General features: G+C 34.8%; 1 non-coding gene across 1 annotated transcript; it reads right to left on the bottom strand.

Annotated features, from left to right (window-relative positions):
- Positions 1–7,003: 7,003 nt before the first annotated feature.
- On the bottom strand, positions 7,004–7,092 carry Trnay-gua. The gene is given in 2 exon segments: positions 7,004–7,039; positions 7,056–7,092. It is a non-coding gene; the product is annotated as a tRNA-Tyr (tRNA).
- Positions 7,093–17,438: the final 10,346 nt, after the last annotated feature.

The raw sequence follows: 17,438 nt of genomic DNA, 5'->3' as shown, positions 1-17,438 counted from the left end.
CGCTCTACCAACTGAGCTATCGAAGTGTTGAAGTTTGCAAATCAATGTTTCGTAATGTGTAAAAAATTATGTGATATTAAAAACATAATCCTCCGAGCCGGATTTGAATCAGCGACCTATGGATGTCGGCACTCTACATACTACAGTCCACCGCTCTACCAACTGAGCTATCGAAGGGTTGATATTACCAAATCAATGGTAATGTTTCGTAATATGTAAAAAATTGTGTAATATTAAAAACAATCCTTCGAGCCCGATTTGAACCAGCGACCTATGGATGTCGGCACTCTACATATTACAGTCCACCGTTCTACCAACTGAGCTATAAAAGGGTTGGAATTACCAAATCAATGTTTCGTAATATGTAGAAAATTATGTGATATTAAAAACATAATTCTTCGAGCCGGATTTGAGCCAGCGACCTATGGATGTCGGCACTCTATATACTACAGTCCTCCGGTCTACCAACTGAGCTATCGAAGTGTTGAAATTTGCAAATAAATGTTTCGTAATATGTAAAAAATTATGTGATATTGAAAACAAAATCCGTCGAACCGGATTTGAACCAACGACCTATGGATGTTGGCACTCTACATACAACAGTCCACCGCTCTACCTACTGAGCTATCGAAGGGTTGAAATTAGGAAATCAATGTTACGTAATATATAAAAAATTATGTGATATTAAAAACATAATTCTTCGACCCCGATTTAAACCAACGAGCTATGAATGTCGGCACTCTACATACTACAGTCCTCCGCTCTACCAACTGAGCTACCGAAGTGTTGAAGTTTGCAAATCAATGTTTCGTAATATGTAAAAAATTATGTGATATTAAAATCTTAACCCTTCGAGCCGGATTTGAACCAGCGACCTATGGATGTCGGCACTCTACATACTACAGTTCACCGCTCTACCAACTGACCTAACTAAGGCTTGAACCTCCCAAATCAATGTTTCGTAATATGTAAAAAATTATGTGATATTAAAAACAAAATCCTTCGAGCCGGATTTGAACTAGCGACCTATGGATGTCGGCACTCTACATACTACAGTCCACCGCTCTACCAACTGACCTATTGAAGGGTTGAAATTACCAAATCAATGTTTCATAATCAACATAATCCTTCATTATGTTTCATAAAAACATAATCCTCCGAGCCCGATTTGAACCAGCGACCTATGGATGTCGGCACTCTACATACTACAGTCCACCACCCTACCAACTGAGCTATCGAAGGGTAGAAATTACCAAATCAATGTTTCGTAATATTTAAAAAATTATGTGATATTAAAAATACAATCCTACGAGCCGGTTTTGAACCAGCGACTTATGGATGTCAGCCTCACACACTGTACAGTTCACCGCTTTACCAACTGAGCTATCGAAGGGTTGGAATTACCAAATCAATGTTTCGTAATATGTAAAAAATTATGTGATATTAAAAACAAAATCCTTCGAGCCGGATTTGAACCAGCGGAATATGGATGTCGGCACTCGACATACTACAGTCCACCGCTCTACCAACTGACCTAACGAAGGCTTGAACTTACCAAATCAATGTTTCGTAATATGTAAAAAATTATGTGATATTAAAAACATAATTCTTCGAGCCGGATTTGAACCAGCGACCTATGGATGTCGGCATTCTGCATACTGCAGTCCACCGCTCTATCAACTCAGCTATCGAAGGGTTGAAATTACCAAATCTATGTTTCGTAATATGTAAAAAATTATGTGATATTAAGAACATAATTCTCCGACCCCGATTTGAACCAGCGACCTATGAACGTCGGCACTCTACTTATTACAGTCCACCGATCCACCAACTGAGCTATAGAAGGGTTGAAATTACCAAATCAATGTTTCGTAATATATAGAAAATTATGTGATATTCAAAACATAATCCTTCGAGCCGGATTTGAACCAGCGACCTATGGATGTCGGCATTCTGCATACTACAGTCCACCGCTCTATCAACTTAGCTATCGAAGGGTTGAAATTACCAAGTCAATGTTTCGTAATATGTAAAAAATTATGTGATATTAAAAATATAAACCTACCAGCAGAATTTGAACCAGCGACCTATGGATTTCGGCACTCTACATACTACAATCGACCACTCTACCAACTGAGCTATCGAACGTTTCTTAACATGTAAAATATTATGTAATGTTGAATAATTCAATCCTTCGCCCGGATTTGAACCAGCGACCTATGGATGTCGGCACTCTACATATTACAGTCCACCGTTCTACCAACTGACCTAACAAAGGCTTGAACTTACCAAATCAATGTTTCGTAATATGTAGAAAATTATGTGATATTAAAAACATAATTCTTCGAGCCGGATTTGAACCAGCGACCTACGAATGTCGGCACTCTACATACTACAGTCCACCGCTCTACCAACTGAGCTATCGAAGGGCTCAAATTACGATGTCAATGTTTCGTAATATGTAAAAAATTATTTGATATTGAAAAGCGAGCTATGGATTTCGGCACTCTACATACTAAAGTCAACCGCTCTACCAACTGAGCTATCGAAGGGTTGAATACCAAGTCAATGTTTCGGAATATGTAAAAAATTATGTGATTTGAACCAGCGACCGATGGACGTCGGAACTCTACATACTACAGTCCACCGCTCCACCAACTGAGCTATCGAAGGGTTCAAATTATGAAATCAATGTTTCGTAATATGTAAAAAATTATGTGATATTAAAAATATAAACCTACGAGCCGTATTTGAACGAGTTTCGTAACATGTAAAAAATTATGTGACATTAAAAACAAAATCCTTCGAGCCGGATTTGAACCAGCGACCTATGGATGTCGGCACTCTACATACTACAGTCAACCGCTCTACCAAGTGAGCTATCAAAGGGTTGAATACCAAACCAATGTTTCGTAATATGTAAAAAATTATGTGATATTAAAAACAAAATCCTTCGACCCGGATATGAACCAGCGACCGATGGATGTCGGCACTCTACATACTACAGTCCACCGCTCTATCAACTTAGCTATCGAAGGGTTGAAATTACCAAGTCAATGTTTCGTAATATGTAAAAAATTGTGTGATATTAAAAATATAAACCTACCAGCCGGATTTGAACCAGCGACCTATGGATTTCGGCACTCTACATACTACAATCGACCACTCTACCAACTGAGCTATCGAACGTTTCTTAACATGTAAAATATTACGTAATGTTGAAGAATTCAATCCTTCGCGCGGATTTGAACCACCGACCTATGGATGTCGGCACTCTACATACTACAGTCCACCGCTCTACCAACTGAGCTATCGAAGGGTTGAAATTACAAAATCAGTGTTTCGTAATATGTAAAAAATTATGTGATATTAAAAACATAATCCTCCTATGTAATGTTGAAGAACTCAATACTTCGCGCGGATTTGAACCAGCGACCTATGAATATCGGCACTCTACTTATTACAGTCCACCGATCTACCAACTGAGCTATCAAAGGTTGTCATTAACCAATCAATGATTCTTAATATGTAAAAAATTATGTGATATTAAAAACATAATCCCTCGAGCCGGATTTGAACCAGCGACCTATGGATGTCTGCACCCCACATACTACAGTCCACCGCTCTACCAACTGAGCTATCGAAGGGTTGAAATTACCAAATCAATGTTTCGTAATATGTAAAAAACTATGTGATATTAAAAAAATAATCCATCGGGTCGGATTTGAACCATAGACCTATGAATATCAGCACTCTGCATACTACAGTCATCCGCTCTGAGCTATCGAAGTGTTGAAATTGGCAAATAAATGTTTCGTAATATGTTAAAAATTATGTGATATTGAAAACAAAATCCTGCGAACCGGATTTGAACCAACGACCTATGGATGTCGGTACTCTGCATACTACAGTCCTGCGCTCTACCAACTGAGCTATCGAAAGGTTGAAATTAAGAAATCAATGTTTCGTAATATATAAAAAATTATGTGATATTAAAAACATAATTCTCCGACCCCGATTTGAACCAGCGACCTATGAATGTCGGCCCTCTACATACTACAGTCCTCCGCTCTAACAACTGAGCTACCGAAGTGTTGAAGTTTGCAAATCAATGTTTTGTAATATGTAAAAAATTATGTGATATTAAAAACATAACCCTTCGAGTCGGATTTGAACCAGCGACCTATGGACGTCGGCACTCTACATACTACAGTCCACCGCTCTACCAACTGAGCTATCGAAGGGTTGAAAATAGCAAATCAATGTTTCGTAATATGTAAAAAATTATGTGATATTAAAAACATAATCCTGCGAGCCGGATTTGAACCAGCGACCTATGGATGTCGGCACTCTACATACTACAGTCCACGGCTCTACCAACTGAGCTATCGAAGGGTTGAAATTGCCAAATCAATGTTTCGTAATATGTAAAAAATTATGTGATATTAAAAACATAATCCTGCGAGCCGGATTTGAACCAGCGACCTATGGATGTCGGCACTCTACATACTACAATCGACCACTCTACCAACTGAGCTATCGAACGTTTCTTAACATGTAAAATATTATGTAATTTGAAGTTGAAGAATTCAATCCTTCGCGCGGATTTGAACCACCGAACTATGGATGTCGGCACTCTACATACTACAGTCCACCGCTCCACCAACTGACCTATTGTAGGGTTGAAGTTACCAAATCAATGTTTCGTAATATATAAAAAATTATGTGATATTAAAAACATAATTCTCCGACACCGATTTGAACCAGCGACCTATGAATGTCGGCACTCTACATACTACAGTCCACCGCTCTACCAACTGAGCTATCGAAGGGTTGAATTTACCAAATCAATGTTTCGTAATATGTAAAAAATTATGTGATATTAAAAACATAATTCTTCGAGCCGGATTTGAACCAGCGACCTACGAATGTCGGCACTCTACATACTACAGTCCACCGCTCTACCAACTGAGCTATCGAAGAGCTCATATTACGAAATCAATGTTTCGTAATATGTAAAAAATTATTTGATATTAAAAAGCGAGCTATGGATTTCGGCACTCTACATACTAAAGTCAACCGCTCTACCAACTGAGCTATCGAAGGGTTGAATACCAAGTCAATGTTTCGGAATATGTAAAAAATTATGTGATATTAAAAACATAACACTTCGAGCCGGATTTGAACCAGCGACCGATGGACGTCGGAACCCTACATACTACAGTCCACCGCTCCACCAACTGAGCTATCGAAGGGTATAAATTACGAAATAAATGTTTCGTAATATGTAAAAAATTATGTGATATTAAAAATATAAACCTACGAGCCGGATTTGAACCAGCGATCTATGGATTTCGGCACTCTACATACTACAATCGACCACTCTACCAACTGAGCTATCGAACGTTTCTTAACATGTAAAATATTACGTAAAGTTGAAGAATTCAATCCTTCGCGCGGATTTGAACCACCGACCTATGGATGTCGGCACTCTACATACTACAGTCCACCGCTCTACCAACTGACCTATTGTAGGGTTGAAGTTACCAAATCAATGTTTCGTAATATATAAAAAATTATGTGATATTAAAAACATAATTCTCCGACCCCGATTTGAACCAGCGACCTATGAATGTCGGCACTCCACATACTACAGTCCTCCGCTCTACCAACTGAGCTATCGAAGGGTTGAAATTACAAAATCAGTGTTTCGTAATATGTAAAAAATTATGTGATATTAAAAACAAAATCCTCCTATGTAATGTTGAAGAACTCAATACTTCGCGCGGATTTGAACCAGCGACCTATGGATATCGGTACTCTACTTATTACAGTCCACCGATCTACCAACTGAGCTATCAAAGGTTGTCATTAACCAATCAATGATTCTTAATATGTAAAAAATTATGTGATATTAAAAACATAATCCCTCGAGCCGGATTTGAACCAGCGACCTATGGATGTCTGCACCCCACATACTACAGTCCACCGCTTCGGATGTAAAATATTATGTAATGTTGAATAATTCAATCCTTCGCGCGGATTTGAACCAGCGACCTATGGATGTCGGCACTCTACACACTACAGTCCACCGCTCTACCAACTGAGCTATCGAAGGTTGTCATTAACCAATCAATGATTCTTAATATGTAAAAAATTATGTGATATTAAAAACATAATAACTCGAGCTGGATTTGAACCAGCGACCTATGGATTCGTAATTTCGTAATATGTAAAAAACTTTCGTAATATGTCGGATTTGAACCATCGACCTATGGATATCAGCACTCTGCATACTACAGTCATCCGCTCTACCAACTGAGCTATAGAAGTGTCGAAATCTACAAATCAATGTTTCGTAATATGTAAAAAATTATGTGATATTAAAAACAAAATCCTTCAAGCCGGATTTGAACCAGCGACCTATGGATGTCGGCGCTATACATACTACAGTCCACCGCTCTACAAACTGAGCTATCGAAGGGTTGATATTACCAAATCAATGTTTCGTAATATGTAAAAAATTATGTTATATTAAAAATATAAACCTACGAGCCGAATTTGAACCAGCGACCTATGGATGTCGGCACTCTACATACTACAGTCCACCGCTCTACCAACTGACCTATTGAAGGGTTGAAGTTGCCAAATCAATGTTTTATAATCAACACAATCCTTCATTATGTTTCATAAAAACATAATCCTTCGAGCCGGATTTGAACCAGCAACCTATGGATGTCGCCACTCTACATACTACAGACCTCTGCTCTACCAACTGAGCTATCGAAAGGTTGAAGTTAGGAAATCAATGTTTCGTAATATATAAAAAATTATGTGATATTAAAAACATAATTCTCCGACCCTGATTCGAACCAGCGACCTATGAATGTCGGCACTCTACATACTACAGTCCTCCGCTCTACCAACTGAGCTACAGAAGTGTTGAAGTTTGCAAATTAATGTTTTGTAATATGTAAAAAATTATGTGATATTTAAAACATAATCCTTCGAGCCGGATTTGAACCAGCGACCTATGGATGTCGGCACTCTACATACTACAGTCCACCGCTCTACCAACTGAGCTATCGAAGGGTTGAAATTAGCAAACCAATATTTCGTAATATTTAAAAAATTATGTGATATTAAAAACACAATCCCGCGAGCCGGATTTGAACCAGCGACCTATGGATGTCGGCACTCTACATACTACAGTCCACCGCTCTACCAACTGAGCTATCGAAGGGTTGATATTACCAAATCAATGTTTCGTAATATGTAAAAAATTATGTTATATTAAAAATATAAACCTACGAGCCGAATTTGAACCAGCGACCAATGGATTTCGGCACTCTACATACTACAGTCGACCACTCTACCAGCTGATCTATCGAACGATTCGTAACATGTAAAATATTATGTAATGTTAAAGAATTCAATCCTTGGCGCGGATTTGAACCCGCGACCTATGGATGTCGGCACTCTACATATTACAGTCCACCGTTCTACCAACTGAGCTATAGAAGGGTAGAAATTACAAAATCAATGTTTCGTAATATTTAAAAAAATTATGTGATATTAAAAACACAATCCCACGAGCCGGTTTTGAACCAGCGACCTATGGTTGTCGGCGCTCTACATTCTACAGTCCTCCACTCTACCAACTCAGCTATCGAAGTGTTGAAGTTTGCAAATCAATGTTTCGTAATATTTAAAGAAATATGTGATATTGAAAACAAAATTCTTCGAACCGAATTTGAACGAGCGACCTATTTACGCCGGCACTCTACATACTACAGTCCACCGCTCTACCAACTGAGCTATCGAAGGGTTGGAATTACCAAACCAATGTTTCGTAATATGTAAAAAATTATGTGATATTAAAAACATAATCCTTCGAGCACGATTTGAACCAGCGACCTATGGATGTCGGCACTCTACATACTACAATCGACCACACTACCAGCTGAGCTATCGAAGGGTTGAACTTACCAAATCAATGTTTCGCAATATGTAAAAAATTATGTAATATTAAAAATTATATGGATGTCGGCACTCTTCATACTACAGTCGACCACTCTACCAGCTGAGCTATCGAACGTTTCGTAACATGTAAAATATTATGTAATGTTGAATAATTCAATCCTTATGTCGGCACTCTACATACTACAGTCCACCGCTCTACCAACTGACCTAACGAAGGCTTGAACTTAGCAAATCAATGTTTCGTAATATGTAAAAAATTATGTGATATTAAAAACATAATTCTTCGAGCCGGATTTGAACCAGCGACCTATGGATGTCGGCACTCTACTTATTACAGTCCACCGATCTACCAACTGAGCTATCGAAGGTTGTCATTAACCAATCAATGATTCTTAATATGTAAAAAATTATGTGATATTAAAAACATAATCCCTCGAGCCGGATTTGAACCAGCGACCTATGGATGTCTGCACCCCACATACTACAGTCCACCGCTCTACCAACTGAGCTATCGAAGGGTTGAAATTACCAAATCAATGTTTCGTAATATGTAAAAAACTATGTGATATTAAAAAAATAATCCTTCGAGTTGGATTTGAACCATCGTCCTATGGATATCAGCACTCTGCATACTACAGTCATCCGCTCTACCAACTGAGCTACAGAAGTGTCGAAATCTGCAAATCAATGTTTCGTTATATATAAAAAATTATGTGATATTAAAAACAAAATCCTTCAAGCCGGATTTGAACCAGCGACCTATGGATGTCGGCGCTATACATACTACAGTCCACCGCTCTACTAACTGACCTATCGAAGGGATGAAATTACCAAATCAATGTTTCGTAATATGTAAAATATTATGTGATATTAAAAATTTAATCCTCCAAGGCGGATTTGAACCGGAGACCTGTGGACGTCGGCAATCTACATACTACAGTCCACCGCTCTACCAACTGAGCTATCGAACGTTTCGAAAGACGCAAAATATTATGTAATGTTGAAGAATTCAATCCTTCGCGCGGATTTGAACCAGCGACCTATGGATGTAGGCACTCGACATACGACAGTCGACCACTCTACCAACTGAGCTATGGAAAGGTTGATCTTACCAAATCAATGTTTCGCAATATGTAAAAAATTATGTGATATTAAAAACAAAATCCTTCGAGCCGTATTTGAACCAGAGACCAATAGATGCCGGCACTCTACATATTACGGTCCACCGCTTTACCAACTGAGCTATCGAATGGTTTAATTCACACGCAGAAGAAAATATTTTGTACTTTGTAAAAAATTATGTGATATTAAAAATATAATCCTTCGAGCCGGATTTGAACCGGCGACCTATGAATGTCGGCACTCCACAAACTACAGTCCACCGCTGTACCCACTGAGCTATCTAAGGTTTGACTTTGGCAAATCAATGTTTCGTAATATGTAAAATATTATGTGATATTGAAAAAATATAATGCTTCTACCAACTGAGCTATCCAGGGGTTGAACTTGCCAAATCAAAGTTTCGTAATATATAAAATATTATGTGATATTAAAAATATAATCCTCCGAGCTATCGAAGGGTTGAAATTACCAAATCAATGTTTCGCAATATGTAAAAAATTATGTGATATTAAAAACATAATCCTCCGAGCCGGATTTGAACCACCGGCCTATGAATGTCGGCACTCTGCATTCTACATCCCACCGCAGTATCTAATTATGTGATATTAAAAATACAATACTTCGAGCCGGATTGGAACTAACGACCACCGCTCTATCAACTGAGCTATCGAAATGTTGAACTTGCCGAATCAATGCTTCGTAATATGTAAAAAATTGTGTGATATTAAAAATATAATTCTTCGAGCCGGATACGAACCACCGGCCTATGGATGTTGGCACTCTACATTCTACAGTCAACCGGTCTACCAACTGCGCTACATAAGACGCAAATTTCTATCAATGTTTTTAATTTATAAGATATTAAGTGAAACAATCCTTCGATCAGAATTCGAAACAGCGGATGTATGGTCTCTAAATTGTACAGTAACTGAACTACCAAAAAGCTGATTGCCAAGCAGAAGCAAACTTGATACAATCATTCGAGCCGAATTTAAACCAACGATATATTGATGTCGGCACTCTACATTCTACAGTCCATCGTTCTACCAACTGAGCTACGAAATGATTTTAAAGTGACTGTAAGAACAACACTTCCTAAATTTGATGAAAAATTTAGATTTTATGTGCAAATGAACGGTTCATATTTCTATTTGTAAAATAAGCGAGCAGCTCATTGTTTTGAAGGTTACGATATTTTGCAATTTCCATTATAGAAAGCGTTTTAAGAACTTACTTGTTTCATATGAAAATTGTAAAGTCGTCTTCAATGACCTAAAACAAACCAATATATTCTAATTAATTACTGTTGCGCACATGCATATTTCTGTCATCCCATTGAATAAGTGGTTAAGTCAATTTTCACTATTTTTCAAAGCTTGATTTCAAAGTTCTATTGCTCGCGTAATATCGAGTATTTGAAATTAATGGTTTAAATTTAATATTAAGTGATTCATTAACTTTTGCTCCTAACCAATAGTTTTTCAATTTAAAAATCATTCATAGAAATATTTTTGCCGAAATTCGACTTAACCACTCATTCACTGGGTTTTCAATATATATACGTATATATTAGGGTCGGTTTTCAAAAACCGTTTTTTTGACGAAAATTGTGGAATTCGAAAACCGGTTTTTTAGTGAAAAAAGTCAGTTTTCACCATGTTTCACTGTATAAATAGAAAATGACAAATAAAGCCAAATATAAAAGATTATGAAAGCGTTTTGATTCTTGAAATCATATCGGTTCAATAATAGCATTTGGAATCTTATCAGTCTGCTATGGTTACCGAAAAGGTTTTGTGTTATCTTTTGCCTAATGTATATATTAATTTAGATTTTTTCTCCAGTGTATATATTAATTTAAATCAGTGTGACTTCTTCTTGAAGAATTAACTTTCTCTATTCAAACTTAAAAAAAGAGTTTTTAGTCCTAGAAGCCACAAATAAAAGAACAGAAAACGTAGAATTATTATATCAGACTTTAAAAACAATTAGGCCTAATTCGATCGCAAGTATGAGAGTGTTTTCTATTTCAGGAAATTTTGTGAGTAAAAAAAGGACACGTGTAAGTAACAATTCGATAGACGTTCTCAGTTTTTTTAAATCATATTTTATTAAACAAGGAAACAATTAGTATGTTTAAAACTAATTAATTAAAATTGCTCGGAATAAAAAATACCCGAGTTTAGCTTAGTTGTTTTTAAAACTAAAATTGATATTAACATGTATGTATCAACATGTATGTATATATATATATATATATATATATATATATGTATATATATATATATATATATTTTAATTAAATAAATGTTTTTTATTTGAAAATGTATTATTTTTATTTATTCGAAAACTTTCCTTTCACTATCATAAAAATACTTTCATCCTTATACGCGAGAATGATGCATGAATAGCGAATAATTATTTTAAAAGTTATTTAATCAAGATAAACTATTATTTTTAGTTCTACTAATTAAAATTAAAATCATTTCGTTAACTATCCATAAAATTGAACAATAAATAAATTCAGTCAAATACTGCTCTAAATCGCACTAAATTTGTAGATAAATTACAGAATATTCGAGCAAAAAAATTTTTTTTATATAAAATTTGAAAACCGGCCGGAACCAGGTTTTTAGTAAAATAAAATTCGAAAACCGCTTTTCTGAAATGTCGGTATTTGTATAAACCCTAGTATATACATCCCCTGCTCTGGCAATCTGACATCGGACAGCGCGATGAAAAAAACTCTCACACTACTTCTTCCATGAATCGAGTTGGATTTTAACTCAGCTCACGGACCTGCCGTAGGGCAGTACCACCATTATTATATTATATATTATATATATATATATATATATATATATGTGTGTGTGTGTGTGTAAAGAAAAATACCTAATTTTCTTTAATGTAAATTTCGCGCATTATGATCGCCATAGATACAGCTCCTATAATATTAGGATAGCAAAACAAGTGATAACCTAAAATACGCCACCGAGTAATTAATAAAATTACGTTAAAGTAAAATAATCTCTAAAATAGTAGATATTTTTGTAAATGTGTTTAGGAACTGACATTGTGATTAATAACATTAAATGTCGTTTCTTTTCTGACATGTATGTAAGGTTTCGTATTTAAAACTTTGTCTAATCTAAAACTAACAATAAAATATACCTTTTCCGACAGAGAAACTCAATTGTGTTTGATTGACTTTGACAAATATAATCTTATATATATATATTATATATATATATATATATATATATATATATATATATATATATATATATATATATATATATATTAGGGTGGTCCTTAAAATAGTCATTTTCGAATTTCCTTGCTCCCAGGGGCTCAAATGGTTCCAAATAGATAAAAAACAATTCTCTGAAAATTTTAGCTCTTAATATTAACGTTTAGATAGAGCGCAATTCAATCAAAGTTTTGTATGGAAATAGCATGGAAAAATTTTCAAAAATTTTAAAAATGTTTTTTAAATGTAATTTAGCGAACAAATAAATGAATAAAACTCATTCATTTGTTGCTAAGTTATACCCAAAACATTTTTTTTTACTTTTCAAAAATTTTTCCATGCTCAGAGCTAAAATTTTCAGAGAATTGTTTTTTATCAATTTGGAACCATTTGAGCCCCTGGGAGCAAGGAAATTCGAAAATGACCATTTTAAGGACCACCCTAATATATATATATATATATATATATTAGGTTGTCAAATATCTCCCTTCCGCTTTTTTGCTCTTTATTGAAAAAGGCGGAAGGAAGATATTTGACAACCTAATATATATACATATGTGGAGAATGTTCTACACATAACAAAATATAAACTAGTGGGGTGGGTGGCATCGTGCCTTAAGGCAAATTGCTGGAACTTCCCGTACCGTAACGAAACGTTCGAGGAATATTGAATGTTTTCAAATAGGTTATTATAAATATTGTATTATTGTCTAATATTTATAATAATTATATAAACTGAATTGCAGAGTTGAAATTATTTGTTTAAGGTATATTAGAACTATAGTCAGAATTAAAAATAAAATCTGAATTATTTTCGATATACAAAAAATTAAAAAAAAAAAAAAAAAAAAAAAAAAAAAAAAAAAAAATGGTACAAAATTTTTTTTTTCCAAAATTAATTATTTTGTTAAGACAAGCAGAAAGTTCTTTGAATCAATTGAATCGGACGCTTAGTTCTCTCAAAAACTGCCATTTTTTGTACATTTAGCTCTGTATCTCCGAAATGGCTGGGCCTGCCTTTGCGAAAAACTAATAACCCTTTCTCCCAATCATTACTAATGGAATGTTTTTTAGATCATTCAAATCGGATGCTCCGTTCTCTCAAAAACTCGATTTCTATTTTCTGCACTCTTTGCTCCTTATCTCCGTAACTGCTGGACCTGTCTTTGCCAAAAACTAATCAGCTCTTCTCCTTATTAATAGGAATCGAATGTTTTTTAAACCATTCAAATCGGTTGATCCGTACGCCCGAAAACGTGGACGAAAATTTGTATCCATACATACATACACACACACACACACACACACACATCCATTTTTTCTGAGGTATGCCAAAACGTTCAGAAACCTTCAAAACGTCGAGAAATGTAAAAATTTTCAATTCCGATTTTCGGCCCATTACAATAACTTACCCTACGGGAAGTTAATAATTTATAATTTGACATGTAATATATTTTTGTTTTCCTGAAAAATGAATTTCAAAGTTCCAGCGGAAAAACAAAATATAGTCGAGCTAATTTTATATGAAAAAGTTCGGTTCAAAAACATATATAATTTTTTGAGTTATCAAAATATAATGCAGATCGCAGTGGCCCTAGTGAACGCTCGTTAGAAAGATGACACTTCGAGCATTATTTTGAGGTTTTTTAAACTATCGAAATTGGACAGGTGGTTGAAAAGTTATTTGTATTTGAAAATGGAGAAAAATAATGAAAAAAATTGCTATGTTTTGCAATATTATTGTGATAAAAGGAAAAACGATGTGAAGGCTTATGAAAAAAATGTGCTGCATAAGGTCAAGGTACTTCATCAAAATCACCTACTCGGAATTGTTTCGCTCGAGCTCGTTCTGGTAATTTTGATGTGAAAGATGTGCCACACTGCGCTCTTCCAAACACTGAAAAAGTTGATGAAATTCTTAAAATATTCGAGCAAGATAATTATATAAATACTGTCGACATTGGGATGGAATTGTTTGAACCAATTACGTAAAGCTGACTACAAACGGAAAATTGGTGTATGGGACCTTTATGAGTTGAGCGCGAAAAACTTGATAGACAGAATCAACGTCTGCGATGTGCTGCAGAAATGCAATGAAATCGAGTCATTTCTACATTTCATAACTGATGAGAATAGATAAAATTCGACAATCGCAGGCAAAAAAATAATGGTTAAGTAATGATGAGCGTACACAAGCGTTTACAACTCAGGAATGACACTGAAAAATGTGATGCTGTCTTTATGATTGGATCGACGATGATAGAAACCCCTATGAATCTACGGACTCAAACTAACCGATGTAACTCGAAAAATTCTCTTAATCACAGGCAGCAGCAAGATCAATAGATCGACGAGGATAGAAACCTTTATGAATCTACGGACCCAAACTAACCGATGTAAGTTGAAGAAATTTCTCGATCACAGGCAGCAGCAAGATCGATGGTGTTTTTTCAATGGTTGTTTGATTGAATATTGAAGAACCAAATTTATTATAAACACTTTAATTTGTAACTTTATGTATTTATTTTATGTTAATTACAAGTTATAATCGTATTTATAATAATTTCAATGTTGTTTTTGATAACGTATTAATTGACTTGATTTTTTATGATGATTTTTTGTTTTATATCAATATAAATCGCACACTTTGATATAGCGCGAACAGATGGACCGACGATGATATAAACCCCTACGAATCTACGAACCCAACCTAACCGATGTGACTCGAAGAAATTTCTCGATCACAGGAAGCAGCAAATAATTTTGTAAAGTATTGAATACTTATATTTGTACATAAATCGGAATAGAGAACAACGCCATACACCATAACGTATGATTTTGCTATCTCATTAAACATATTGTAAACAACATATCTTATATATTAAAGAATTATAGATATATATTAATGATGTGCCAAGTCGAATCAAATGATTCGAATCATTCAAATCAAGTCCTTAACAACCTGATTCATATCACATATTATACGATTCGAATCAACTCGTATCAAGCCGAAAAATATTTACGGGATACAATAAGCAACATGAATTATAATATAAATATAAAAATAATTAAATCGTGCCAGTCACCTATATTTAACCAACACATTCGAGTTACGCGCCTTATCCTTACCTGATCCGAATTGAATCGAATCATTCGCGTTAATCGGATGATCCGAATTCAATCGAGTCATTCGAACTGTCCGCATATTATATATATATATATATATATACATATATATATATATATATATATATATTAGTGATGTGCCAAGTCGAATCAAGTGATTCAAATCATTCGAATCAAGCCTTTAACGACTTGATTCGAATCAGATTTTACTTGATTCGAATCAACTCGCATCAAGCCGCAAAATATTTACTGTGATAAAATATGTATTAACACAAATTTTTCATAAATATAAAATTTTTCATAAATATAAATATAAAAAAATGTTTTAATTTAATTCAATATTATAATAATATAAAAAATAAATATCATAAATATAAAAAATAAATAATGAATTAAATCATGCGAGCCACCCGACTTTAATATGCTTAAATGTATCAGCCAACTCCAATCGTCTTTGTGTGACTTTAACCGCATTCATCGACTAACTATATCATCCGACTTCATATGACTCAAACCGAATCAAGCGGCGATATGAGTTATTCCGACTTCATGACTCAAACCGAATCAAGCGGCGATATGAGTTGTTCCGACTTCATATGAGCCAACTCGAATCAAGCGCCGATATGAGTTGTTCCGACTTCATATGAGCCAACTCGAATCAAGCGGCGTTATGAGTTGTTCCGACTTCATGAGCCAAACCGAATCAAGCGGCGTTACGAGTTATTCCGACTTCAATTCTGATTCGAATCATCCCGACTTCAAGCCGTTCGAGCGATATGAGTTAACCGTATGGGCGATACAATGCGTCGTCGTTCTTGCGTGTTTATTTATTTTACGGAGAGCTGAGAGCGATATTGTTCGTGAAATATCAATACCCAATTTTGATAATAATTAAGTGTTTTAGATATTAAATGTTATCAGAATAAACCACTCGAAATTATGAAACGAGTTTCGGGAATCTTTCAATATAATTCTCTTTTGAAACAATTACTAAACACCAGAAAGTCAGTAAATAATATGTTAACTTCTGATTATGTAAGTAATGGCAAATTCACATTAATGAAATTAACTTTCAGCTCTCAGTTTAGATGCGATCCTTTACTGATTACATAGTAAAATAAACAATCGACCCATGATTCAAAATATTATTTTATATGCTTTAGTGATGCACAATTGTTTGGTAATCTATTATTGTAAATTAATTTGAAGATATGTTTTAGCCGTCCTCAAAATTACATCATTTTTAATAATTTTCAGAATATACTTTTTGATAGTGATTTATGTTTACAATTTCTACTTTGTCGGTTATATTGGTTAAACTGACAATTTTGATTATAAATTTGGATCACTTTTACTAAATTAATACATCCATGATTTTTTTTGTCCATATATATACTTGATTCGAGTTGATTCGAATCATGATTCGAATCAGGTTTTTTTCTGATTCGAATCATTCGAATCGGGAATTTTTCGAGTCGGCACATCACTAATATATATAAGTATATGTGGCACCATGGAGAAAAATAACAAACACTGGCTGAACCCTGAAGAACGAAGGTGTGAGCTGTGCGGGAAGGAGGAGGACACGGTTGAGCATTGGAAAGAAAGATGCGCGATGTTAGAGAGAACAAGCATTAGACTATCTATATTATCTATAGAAGACGTTCTCTGTGGCAAAAATGATAAGGAAAGTCTAGGCTGGTTGAAAACAATCAAACGCATGAAGAAAGCAAAGAAAAAGAGTTACTTGGGCAACCAGTCCAGAACGTTAAAGTTATTAGATCCCCCTGATTAGACTTTTCAATTTATTTTTTGTATATAAAGTAGGTTTAAGGTATTATTGTGACTTAAGATAATGATGTATTTCTAGGCCATTAGGCTGAAATAAATAAATATAATAATATATAAGTATATATATATATATATATATATACTAGCCGGCCCGACAGACTTTGTC

Source organism: Ctenocephalides felis, unplaced genomic scaffold (genome assembly GCF_003426905.1).
Source record: "Ctenocephalides felis isolate EL2017-DRISC unplaced genomic scaffold, ASM342690v1 CF-g0.4_SCAFFOLD_01886, whole genome shotgun sequence".
NCBI classification, from domain to species: domain Eukaryota; kingdom Metazoa; phylum Arthropoda; class Insecta; order Siphonaptera; family Pulicidae; genus Ctenocephalides; species Ctenocephalides felis.
This window is presented reverse-complemented; position numbering and strand designations above follow the sequence as displayed.